This window comes from Euprymna scolopes, chromosome 5 (genome assembly GCF_053919585.1).
Source record: "Euprymna scolopes isolate OS-2025 chromosome 5, ASM5391958v1, whole genome shotgun sequence".
NCBI classification, from domain to species: domain Eukaryota; kingdom Metazoa; phylum Mollusca; class Cephalopoda; order Sepiida; family Sepiolidae; genus Euprymna; species Euprymna scolopes.
The window spans coordinates 7,212,446-7,226,383 of NC_136486.1; positions in this window are offsets into that span (position 1 = coordinate 7,212,446).

The following is a 13,938-nucleotide window of genomic DNA, read 5'->3' on the forward strand; positions in this document are numbered from 1 at the left end:
CTATATCTTAGTGCCCCGGTTGTGGTGGTTGTTTATATCCCTCCAGCATGGCAAGGTGGTCATTTGGTCATAAGTGGAGAGATACAACATAAGCGACAAGAATGCAATCCCAAAATTCCCCACCTTTTCTCGATCTCTTTTTCGTCCAGATAGCATGGGGTAAGACGTATATTTTTGTCCTTCCGTAAATGAGAGGAGGCGTACACCCTCCCTCAGCTCTAGTTAAGGTTAGTTAGTTTTAAGGATCCGATTGTGTTAAGTTAATTGTAGTATTTGTATGTTAATATTGTAACATATATTGTAAATATTTTGTAAAGTAAAATAGTTATATTACAATTGTGTCCTGCGTTGTATGTGCCTTTATTGCATGCCTGCTTTAAGTTAAACAAAGCGGGCCTGGAGACGAAGAGGTCAACCATGTCGAACCCTCAAAAACAGGACGTCTTTCTGGGAGAAGAAAGAGACAGCCGAACACAAAATCTCATGTATGCTTTTTTCTTCATATAGATAAAAAAAAAAGACGTCTAATCCACAGAACTTCATGCGCGTATAGTTTCTAAGACATTTTATGTACACACGAGTGTGTCATACGCCAATGACCGGCCTATAGTTTTACAGATTAACTCCGTGCACGTTCAACAGACGCCGTTAAATTTTCATTGATTCATTTTTTTTCTGCGAGGAAAACATTCAATGACATATCTCTGTTTCTGACGCACGTTCATTTCAAGGGTTGCTTTCTTATAGCCTCACACCGTAAATATCCAGCAGAATGGGTCCTGGATATGACCTTAACTATATCCAGTGGTGAGGCTCCAGCTTGCGGACTTTTGCAAATGTGGAGCCACCCTTTAATTGCCACTGCTCCCAGGTCCACTCTGACTCAGATTGGTAGTACCGTTTAGGGTCCCAACTATGAGTTAAATAGAAACCGAATTGAAAAAACAAACATATTCTATTTAAAAAAAAAAGTCTTTGAAATCTTTGGATTCGGCATTAAATAACCTGAAAAGGGTTGATATGACGTAAAAAACACAATCAACCAACAAACTAGCAGTGTGATGAATGTTAATGAATGCATAAGTTCAGTCATCATAACAAGGCAATGAGAAATCACCTTTAATCGATTCAGAGAATTCAAAATAGGAGACATTAGTTTGAAACGTCACATTTTTACGCTACTCATAATAAGAAAGTACTAAACTATTTGTATGGGTCAACATCGCCGAAAACCTAATTTTTTATACTTATTTCCATGCATTATAACTAGGGCTATGACAACAGCATATTCTTTTCTTTGTTTTGACTCTCAGGTATATATCCATTGATATCTTGATATATGTTTTATGTAGAGTATTGTGGTTATCGGTTAATTAATTGTCTAACTGCGTTGGATATATACTTGAGAGTACAAGAAATGAAAAGAATATGCTGTTGTCATATCCCTAATTATAACTATTTCTATACATATATTTCAAATATAGTTAGCCACACAAACGTGTATTGCATATTCTATCTAACTCTGCAGTGTAGATAGATCTTGTTATATTTGAAGTCGAGAAACTAATTAGTGTTAAGGACGCTCTGCTAACTAGAAAACAAAATTTATGCTAATAATAAATGAATGCTTTTGTTTAGAGCACAATTAGAGCATAGCACTTTATATGTTACCGATTGCATCTCGGAAAGTAAGATATTAAATAACACAACGAAATAAAGGAGTTCATCGCAATGAGTACACTCAGCTCCTGTAAATGTGTAATTCACAACTCTATTTTAACATAAACTTTTTTCGTTACACCGAATAAAGTTAATTGTTTTTGTCTGTAAATGGATTAGTATGAAAAATTGAGAGTGGAGGTAAACAATGATGATATGTAAAAAGAAAAATGGCTCGCATCTAAAAGACAATGAATTATCAGAATTAATGTGTTTCGTCAAATGAGAAATTCATTACTCGTTTTTCTCATCTGTTTCCTAAAATGTGATTTCTAGCAGTCAATACATGATGTCTATTTCTCACGGGAATTTTCATTAGTATCAATAGATCGAGCAATTTCTGTGAATAGACGATCCGTAGCAAGCGTCCGAGAATCTTTAGATTGTAGTCACGTGAATGATTGTTCAAAGTTACGTATGTACATACAGATTTTGTAATAAATTCCGTCACAAATTATGGACACTAGGAAGTTGAGTTATAATCTCATGTGATTTTTCTTTTATGGAGATCATTCCAGACAAGGCATGAACCCCTTGATGTAAAAATACTACTTCAATGTCAAAAAATCACTAATAATAACTGTCAAATAGAATACATTCTGACCCAGAAAACGGAAAAACAGATCTCCATTACTAGCGATTACTACACTATTATCTCATTGATTACTGTACACGCAATAACCCTTATCCCCGAGTAGACTCCGGGTCTTGATAAGTGGTGACTCCCTTGTAAAATAAAAATTACCTCTTCATCAGAATCATAGCTCAAGAAATGTGAAGAAGCAAGAACCAACTAAAAGAAACGAGTGTTTTTTTGTTTTTGTTTTTTTGTAGAGACGCTCCACTCAGCTGGATGATTGTCCATCGAATCGACGATGACCATCAAGTTATCCCGGGTAGACGATGTATAAGGCACACTGAATTGTGAAGAAGGCGTTGCGAAATCTTAAATAACTCCTCATTATTTGATTCCAGTTGCAAGTAGAAGTTCACGACAGATGAAATCAATGCCGGGATAGTCTAAGAAAACACACATAACTAAATTTTCTGACAAAAGCACGAACTTTATTATTGAAAATTATCAACGATATGGTATATGTGGTATCAATTAACTTACATATGGCTTAACTGGTAACAAGTTAAACCGATATTATAATGTTCGAATTAGAATTAAGTTTCGGCTATGACGATGGAAAACAGAGTTGGCATAAAGATAAGTTAAAAATCGAAACCTTTCAGCACATATATTTACCATTCTAGAAATTCTATACCATATGCTGTTTACCGTATTTACTGATGCATAATTACTACGAAAAGTAACCACATTTCATTTTAATAATAAAGTACACAAGGATTGTTCGTATATCAAGAAGAGATAGAACCCAAACCATACAAATCAAGACACACGTACCTAGACACGTTTTGTAAGATGTATAGCTGTTAACAATAGATATTACAATAATATCACATTGTCTATGGTCGTGTTGGTTTTGGGCATAAGTCACAGACATGTCATTCTCGTGATGTATAAGTCTCGGTCTAAAAAGCTTCAGGGTAGAAAAGAGGTTGCAAAATTAATGACTCCAGACAATTGCATAATACTTGCCTACAGTTTAGTGTAAAATAATGACTCAAACACTATAGTGGTAAAGAATACTTTCTCAAACAGAAACACCCACTCTCTCTAAAACTCACATAGTCACACATGTTCATAGACTTACCATGAGTTATCATAAAAATGTCTAAGTTAATGAAATTTAAGAACTCTCCGTTGGCTGATAATGTTTATTTAATCATTAAGATCGATCGTCCTTATTATGAAAATGTCTGGTTGTTGATCCTAGCCTAAATGCTTGATTACTTAACCATATTAGAAAATCGTCTGTAGAGAAGTATATATGTCTACCCTACTTTTCTTGTAAGTGAAAAGCTAAATTACCATTTACAATACTGCAATGAAAAGAATGGCAAAAATTCATATTTGATAGTTTATATGGTAACAGTTGGTTTACTGTTGTACACTGATTTAAATCTACGCCAAATAAGTTGTCGGCTATCAATTCCAGTTTCATAAGCATAAGCATAGATTGGCAGGTTCTGATTCAAGAATTATTGATAACGCCAATATATATATATATATATATATATATATATATATATATATATATATATGCGTGTGTGTGTTTCTGTAGAAATATATTTTCTTATCATATATATCAATCCTTGTTTAAAAGCTCAATGTAATTACAGAGCAATATAGAAAATAAATGACAAAAACGTTATATCTCAAAATTAATGATGTTGGCCATCTTATAACTTATTCCTTTAATTCAGTTTTCTTATACAATTCTTGAGAGCATCTGTTTCGTAGCGCAAAATCAATCACTTAATTATTATATCAATTATGCTCATTACTCATCTGAAGAAATAGCAACAATCAATCCGACAAAAGAAATTAAAGTGTGATTTGACATGATTTAAATCTGAAAATTTGACGGGAAGCTGCAAATACCTTTATATTTTCCTTTGCGCCATATTGAATTTTTATCAAACAATGTCATTAAACCCAACTATTCGTACCAGCGATATTAATTACTTTATTAGTCTTCTACCAACATTTTCTATTTAATTATTAGCAAATATATTAATTCTGATTTGTGTATACATATTATGAAAATAATATCAATAAATTATAAACTATTATACATGTTTGTATATCGGAAACTAAACTAAGCTTAAAAAAACGATTGATCATTTAGGTCGGTTATCATAACTAATCAACTGACTTGAATTGAACACCATACATAATTCAATTCTGTTAGCCATTACAATCAATATTATTAATCCTTACAATTATAATTTTTAAAATCATACAATTCAAATAATATACTTACGTTTTGTAAAGGTTTAAAAATAATCTGAAAACTCCTTTATATCGTAATTGTAAATAATTAAATTTACTTAATAAAGTGAGGCAGAGTTACCTCCCTTGGAACAAATCTAACGAAATATTAATTTCACTTATATTTATTTATTTTCATAACGCCTAGACAACCATATTTATCTAATAAGTAATTTTAATATAGTTTTAATGTCTTTCTATTTAAATTATAAAAAAATAATCGATTTATCTTATAAATTAATTCACTAATTTTTCAATATAAAATGTTAGCATTAAAAATTATTTCAAACTATAGTCACAAGTTTTTCAATACAAAATGTTAGTATTAAAAATAATTTCAATCGACAGTCATAAGTTATTAAGTTATACTTTATATCTTCTAATATTGAATAATAAATTAATTGGTTACTTACATTTACTTTAATATTTATTTATATATTTATTTATATTAGTATCAATATCAACAACATCATTATTATTTATATTGAAAGTAATATTTTTTTAAGAATTGTATAAGTCAACTGAATTAAAGGAATAAATTATAAGATGGTCAACATTATGAATTTTGTAATATAATTTTTTGTCATTTATCTGTGTAAGGGGGTGTTTTTGTGTATGTATTAAGTTTATCTATATATATAGAAATTCGTATTGCTGTCTGTTTGTTTGTTTGTTCACAATTTGTTTAATATATACAAAACGTGTCTTACTTTAATCTTTCATTTATGTCTATATATAGTATAATACTTGCAAAAATATACAATTAAGGGATCAGCTTATTTGCATATGACATTTAGAAAATCGATTTTACTAAATAGCGGTATCTTAGTTAATGTTTTTAGCGAGAGAATTATTTTAAATATTCTATTTAAAGTTGATATTTAATAAATTTTAAACACAAATTATATTGATAATGTATTTAATTTAATTTATTTTGGAATAATATTTCTAACAACGACTTTTTTGTAACACTTTTCTTAGATGTTATGCATAAAAAACAAACGTTTACCAAATATCATTTGGTAACTTCTTTAAGTTTCTAGCTGGAAAAATAATTCCGTGTGGATAAAAAAAAATGTGTGGCTTTTATTGATTTTTTTAAATATTCAAACAAATAAAAACACTTACGGAAAAAATTAAAATGTGTTTGTTTTATTTTATTCCTTAAACGGCAATACAGAAATCGGTAAATTCTTACCATGTAATCCAGCGTCGTTTAATACATAAACAATTAGAATCTACTGCCCTTCCTCTAAATTCCATAATTTATATTTTTTTTTACTTTTTTCGCGTTAATTTAATCGATTACAAACTTAATTTTCTAATTAAATGGTAACTTTGTACGACGTGACAGAGCGGTGTTTTACTTTTCAGCCTAGCACATTTAAAGAACCTTCATGAGCCTATGAGAGAAGAAATGTAAAAAAAAATAACATGTTAGAGTGTGGGATCACTCTTCTATATAAATTTGACATAACATGAGCACTCACTTTTTGACCACCAAGTGTTCAACGAGACACATCACCTCTAGCATTTTTCCAAGTTTGGCAATTGAGGGGGCAATATATGATAATACAATTCGTTTTTTTTTCTGGTGGAGGCGGGGGAAATACACTGAAAAGATCAAATAACGATAAATTTAATTATTTTTTATGAGACCACTTTCTGCTGTCACCTAACAATTTAATAAACAAAACAAACCCCACAATTTGAAAAAACACATTGGGAGGGGGGGAGATAACATTAGAAACATAAAGCGACAAATAAAAAGCAAATCGAAAATTTCCTTTATTTAAAAAAAACAGTAAAAATTGTCCTTACCAAGAAATAAAGGTCAATGTGTAGTTTAGCAGCGTAAATTATTTTACAGACAAAAAAATTATTAAAAATATTTATTTTTATATAAAACATTATTAGACCCAAAGGCTGAATTAAAACAAAGAAAAGCATTCATTTTTATGCTTTTTTATCATTTTTTCTAGGACTAAATATGCACCCCTTACACGTTTAAAATTTAGCGTTTTTAGGTCTTACAGATTGCCTTTTTTAAGGCCAAATTTGGCTTTTTTACGCTCTTTCATTACAAAAAATATGGTGGTCAAAAACATAATTCATGAAAGGGCAATCTTCCAAACCGATGAAAGAACACATTTTAAAAGTAAAAAAGCGGCCTCGAATAATAAATATAAATGATAAAAAGATAATAAAAATGAGGTTTTTTCTGGTTTTATTTCAGCCTTTGAGTGTAACAATGTGTTTTATATAAAAATAAATAGTTTTTATAGTTTTTGTCTGGCAATTAATTTACGCCGCTAAACTACACATTTACCAAATAAAAAATAAACGCACGCATTAATGTTTATAAACGTTTTTTTAGGTTCACAAATAGTGAGTTTTCTTAGGACATTGATCCCTTCTTCCGTAATATCTGGTGCAGAGGGTATCAGATACTTCTTGGGGGTGTGGAAGATTACATTTACATGTTTTTATCCGTTCTTTTATATTTGAAATTGTTGTGGGGTATCCACGTTACCCATGATGAAAATGATAAGTATAGCTGGCATATTTCAAACGGAACTTCCTGTCAAACCAGGCAACGCCGGGTACCCATACTAGTTTATAGATAAATTCGCATTTTTATTATACAATTCATAACGCTTTACAGTTCATATAGCCTTCAATCTTTATTTTCGTGTCTCAATTTTGATTTTAAAAAAAGTCTAAGCCTATCTTTTAGTACTGTTTTATCACTTGTATTTTCTATGGCTCTATGAAAGAACTTGCCCCCATACTTACAAAACTGGTTAAAAGTTGCCTTAAGAAGTGCTTTCCAACACCCTGGAAAACCTTATCAGTATGCCCTGTATTTAAGAATTAAGGCGATAAGTATCTTGTGTGTCATGAGTACTGGAATCCATATGAAATAAAGAAGTGGTAAACCACCTCAGCAGAAACAACCTTCTTAGTGACATGCAATATGGTTTCCGCTCCGCAAGATCTATAGCAGATGTGCTAACGGTTATATCTCTTAGGATTAGCGATTTTCTTGACAAAGGCTTCTTTTCCAGGGCAATTACTCTTGACATATCGAAGGCATAAGGGCCTACTTCAGAAAATTTCCAGCTACAGTACCACTGGATATGTTTTCTCAATTATTAAATAATTTCCCTGCGATAAGTTCATAAGAGTAGTGGTTGATGGACAGAAATCAGAGGCCCACAGTATTAATGCTGGAGTGACTCAGGGCTCAATGCTGGGCCCAACTCTCGTTCTAATCTACATCAATGATCTCCCAAAACATATACTTAAATCATTCGTTGACATCTATGCTGATGACACGACCATCTATGCCAACATATCAAAGGCCGTAAATGACAAAGTTCTCTCTGATTCTCTCTCCTCTGATCTTGAGCTCGTGTTAGAGTGGGGAAAGAGGTGGTTGGTTACTTATAATGCAAGCTTCTATCTTTACATCATCAACGCTCTGATCCGCATCTGGCATCAATTGAAATGGATGGATCTCGTCTTGGGGAGGCTCCATGTTTTAACAAGCTTCTGTGTTTTACGTTTACTCCTGATCTGAAATGGAATACGTACATCAGGTCTGTTGCCAAGGAGGCTGGGAAAATGGTGGGATTATTCTACCGTTCAAAAAGATATCTCACTATTGGTTCAATTCTCTATCTGTATAAAAGCCAAGTACGTTCAAGGATTGAATACTGCCGCCATATCTGGCAGGAGCTGCTAAAAGCAGCCTATCATACCTTGTTAGAGTGCAAAATAGACTTCGTGGCTTAGTGGGGGATGCCCTTTTCTCTTCCCTGCAACCTCTCTTCCATAGAAGGGAAGTTGCGAGCCTGTCTTTGTTTCATCGTTATTTCCATGGCAAGTGCTCGCCTGAACTCCAATCTCTGGTCCCCCCTCACCAATCTTTCACGAAAAACACCCGTCTAGCTGAACCCACTGTCAGTAATTTCCCCCATTCTTTTTCTGTGCCTAAATCAAAACGTAGATTCCATGAACTGAGCTTCTTTCTTAGAAGTGCACGACTTTGGAACTCTCTTTCGTTTGCCTGTTTCCCACCTGACTACAACTTGAATGTCTTCAAGCCCAAAACAAACAATTTCCTTACAAACCGCTATCTTAAATAAGACAGCCTATCAAATATCCGATACTAATGATTACTACGAAACTATCTCATTGTTTACTGTACACTCAATAACCCTAATCCCTGAGTTACTTCAGAGCCTCGATAAGTGGTGACCTCTGTGTAAAAAAATACAAAAAAACAAAAAACGAAACCGTTTACTTGAGTTAATTTCTTTCAGATGACACAAAGCAGACAAGCGTATCTAACTTAACGCCAGATCCAAACTGCGGTCCTCGTTACACCCGTATTCCCGGATACATTGAGGTTGTTTACTTTGTTTTTGTTTTCTCTCATTCTTTTTTCTTTTTTTTGGTGGGGGGAGGTTTTTTACTTGCGGGCAACTTGTGAATCCCATATCGAACCCCGTCATTTTATAGACGATCAGGACATCGTTGCTGAACTTCCTTGGGGGTTCCGAAAATCGGAACAACCTAAAACTACTCTTACGATGTTTTTTTTTTTTACATGGGGGTCACCACTTATCAAGGCCCGAAGGCCAATCAGGGATAAGGGTTATTGCGTGTACAGTAATCAATGAGATAGTATTGTAGTAATCCTTAGTATTGGGGGGTTTGATAGAGAGTCTTACTTAAGGGGGCAGTTTGTCAGGAGTTTGTTTTTGTTGGAATTGAAGACGTCCAAGTTGTAGTCAGGTGGGAAACAGGCAAGCGACAGAGAGTTCCACTGGCGTGCAGTTCTAAGAAAGAATCTTTGCTCATGGAATCTACGTTTGGATTTAGGCAGATAAAGAGTGGGGAGAATTATTGGTGCTGTAAACGAATATCACATTTAACTTTGGGGCATGATATGAAGAAATTACTTTTTCAAAAAGTGGGGTTCACTGTCCTATATAAATTTGATGTAAAATTAGCACCCACTTTCTGGCCACCTAATAATTTCTTCATATCATAAAACAAATTTAACTCTGGGTTTCGTTTTTAGCACTTGCCCCCAAATCCGACCTTTTTTTTTAAAACTAAGAGATTCGTTCATTTTTTCTAAGATATGAAGCTAATAATGCCGTCAGTAAGCTTACATGAGCGTTTTTTTTAGGTGGGTATTCAATTATAGAACTTGTATAGTTTTTAACTGGTGCTTCTGTAGTTGAAGTAACCGTTTTTCCGTAAGTAACGTGTAGATATAAACCATTAAACCATTAAAGCAGAATCACTTAATATTTCACATAAATTCTGTTTACATTAGGGGGCTCCACAGCCCCCTTATGTAAGCAGAATTTTTATGAAATATCTGTTAACAACTATACAAGTTGTATAATGAAAAAATAAGTATGTTTTTGTAACCTTACTGACATAAGCATAATAAGCGTCCTAAATTAGGAGATGAAAAAAATGAACGAATCTTAGTAAAAAAAAAAACAACGGCGGTTTTCGGAGATGCTGAAAACGAATATGAGTTAAATTTGTTTTGATATAAAGAAATTACTACGTGGCTAGAAATGGATGCTCTTTTTACGCTAAATTTATATAGGAATGTCGTCTCCCACATTTTGAAAACAAATTCTTCATATCATGAAAACTACTAATCTGCCCCAAATTTAAATGTGATATTCGTTTTCAGCACCACCGAAAACCCTTAAAACTGTTTTTGGAGGAGTTGGAAAGAAACTTGACATTTACCGATTTTTTTGTTCGAGAAAACGTTCAAATGTAAGTCAAATAAAAACTTTTTTTTGTAAAGTGTTTCTTTCCAAGAAAAATTGAAAAAATATTATCGTTGCTTTTAGGGTGTTATTTTTATTTTTATTTTTTTTCTCAAGGAAAAACCTGAAAACTAGGAAAATTGACACAAAACTGGGTGGGATAGATTTTTTTTTCATATTAAAACAGATATTGTTGTTGTTTCTTCAGTTGTTTTATTAACGGTGTGTGTGCATAAATCGTATTCCGCATTCGCGCTGGAGGTCTTTCTGTGTTGCTCGCTCAAACGCTTAGAATGGCAATTATAGGCCTAGACTTGGCAAAAAAGGTACCAGTTCGTGTGATGTAAAGGTTCAGCATGTGAAGGCTTGACACCTTCAGGCATAGGCTTACCTTTCCTTGTCCACACGATGCACAAGAGTTCGTCCGTGCAAGTAATTTTCTTTTGACAAAAATCGAGGACTCCAGTTGGTGTTTCCAGCTGTCACTTAAGGCTGTAATATTCATGTTTTTTTTTCTGACGTTAAAGTACGTAATGTTGTGCTTTTTTACTAATTCATTTTCTTTTATTCCTCTTCCAAATTGTCGTCTGCTGCTTTGAATTTTCAACTCGTGCGAACGCGCGTCGCGTTGAAAACCAGTGTGCAACATTGTTATTGGTTCAGCTCTATGTTTCGTCAGACGGCTTAATTTTCTCGGCGACGCTCGGCTTACTCCGGCTGTTGACGCCATGTTCCGGAGAAAGCCGGGCATGCGCTGAATTATGTTTGGATCACTCTCTGCATGAGTACATACCTTTTGTTATTGTTGAGTTATCCATTTTTTCTTCACTGTATTTAGTAGTTTTACGCTGATATAATTCATCGTTCTGTTTATAATTGTTTATTTTTGATAAAAAATACAGCTATTGAACTAAAAGTGGTTTGTTTGCCATACTTATAAGTAAATGTGCGCTGAACAGATAGCATAATAGTTAAAGTTAAATTCAAATTTTTATATATCTTTTAATTTAAACGCGAAAAAAACAATTGGGACACTGAAAACGTACACAGTAAAACAATACGTTGTGAAATGCTCTAATGGTTGTCAACGGGTTAATGTAGATTTATTTGTAAGAAAATTGCATTAAAATAAATTAAACGTATTACGGAAATGAACGATGTAAAAAAAGGCACAACGTATTTAAAAAATTTCATTTGGATAATTTAAATGCGAAAAACTAAACAATTGAAACGCTAAAAACGTACACAGTAAAACAATACGTTGTCAACGGGTTAAAGTTGATTTATTTGTAAGAAAATTGTGACAGTGTGGTTGTAATACAGAATAGTTGCAAAACATCCCCACCCTTCCCATGTTAAATGATAATTTCTAAATAATAGCGTTAATATTTTAGTGCGCAGGTAAAATTCTGCAAAAGTAGCGATTTATATTTATTTGTTTACGCTGTTATGGGTTTATGTTTATGTACGCATACGCAACCGGAAGTCGTAAACGAGATTTTGGGTTACAATACCCGTTACAAGGTCATTTGAGTTTTATAATTATATAGATTTAATATAAAATATATTTTTTTTTACCATATATGATATCACATACATTATAATTATTACCATAAATCGGTACTTTTTTAGTTTACCGACCCCTCGGCATTCACCTTTGAATTGTCGACTTTTCTGTTTTTTGGGGGACGATGAGACCGAATATTGCATTTATTTCTTGCGCAAACGAGTAGTTATTCATATTTGAAGACATTCAGTATCCAACGTAATCACTACAGTTTGGCAAGCATGATGGCCGCCCGTCCATTTAATAAAAAAACACCAAAAAGAGCTAAACGAACGAAAATAAATGACCCCAGGCCTCCTTTCACTTTCTCATCAGTGGACAAATAATTATTTTTATGATAAAAAAAGACATTTATTTTCGTTTTTTGACACAAACCGATTTTTTTTCTTTTGACATCAAATCTGATAATCAAACCCGTCGCAAATTTACTGTTTGCATGGTATGAACTCCTGGACCCTGTGACTTTTTGAAGAAATGTTAGTTTCAATAAAGTGGGGATCACTTTTCTATGATAATTTAACCTAATATGAGCACCCACACGTTGACCCCCCCAATATTTTGTTTATATTGGGGCGTGGGGGGATGTCGGGAGGATGTTGGGGCGTTGTTGTAATTGTACTATCTAGAAATGTTTCCCGTGAAGGTGTGTTTTGCAATGAGCATAATTAAAAGACAAGGTCAGACGTTTAAAACCATTGGCGTAGACCTGACATCAGACTGCTTCAGTCACGGTATGTTCTACGTCTCCATAAGCCGGACAGGAAGTTCAGAAAAACTCTACATTCTTGTTCCAAATCAAAGAAGCAGAAATGTAGTTTACCACGAGGCTCTTCAATGAAATGTTCTACAAAAGGATATGATGAAAAACTGATATGATCTGATTGTGGTATGTTTTCAGTATTCAATGTGTTAGTTAAGATTTAACCATCGGGTTTAAATTTACTTCCCTCTTACAACATCAACTGACTGGAAAGGTGCCCACAAATCGCGTACCTAAGTGTGCAGAAAAGTCCCGTACGATGCGCGGGTATTTTTGCTAGTTTATATATATAATTGCATAGAAAATAACTTGATTATATCTTGCATTCTCACTATTTCTCTCAATAATATGTAATCAGTTGGAATTTAAGAAATAATTCATTTGTTTCAGGTTTATAAAATAATACAGATTATTTAGTAATAATAAAACAAGTCCATAAAAAAATAGTCTTTCATTTCAGGTCAATAAGTTGAGATCGATCTGCTCAACATACTATCAAATAAGGTTTGTTCTTGATTTTACGGTTCCATTTTTTAGTCTAATGCCTGTGATAATTATACATTTGCAGTTAATTATCTGACCCTGGATGAGGTTAAATGATCAACTGTTTACTATGTTGCACGTCCAACTAACAATCCTTAAGTTAAATGCGACACATTGCTGTCAAGACTTGCTATTCTAATATCTAAGCCAATTCTAAACAGTCCCTGGGAAATTATTTTTTTTATGTTTAAACCGCAAGTATCTCATTTGCATATTAGGTAACAAGAAGCAGCAGCATTTTTTTTCTATTCTTTTGTTCGTAACGGACACTTCAGGCTGATGAGAGACAATAGTTGTACAACATTTGTAAGGCATTTCGTGATACGTGAAACAAGTAAAACTAATGTTGAACTGTTGGTATTCATAACTAAATGTTATATAATAAAATACGTCTAAATAAATAACCTATCTAACGAAACTTTATAAAACATGTGAAAACAATTCGTTAGAGGAACACGTGTACAACCCGTGTCGGTAACAATGGCCGGTCTTTACTTCCATTGGTCACAATAACTTGTTTAAAATTGGTATTGCGTTCCCAGAATAAAACATACAATCACATTATGTAAAAAAAAAACCAATAACAAAAAAAAAACAAAGCAGAAAAAAGATCCTTTTTCTTCAAGAGCGAAAAAAA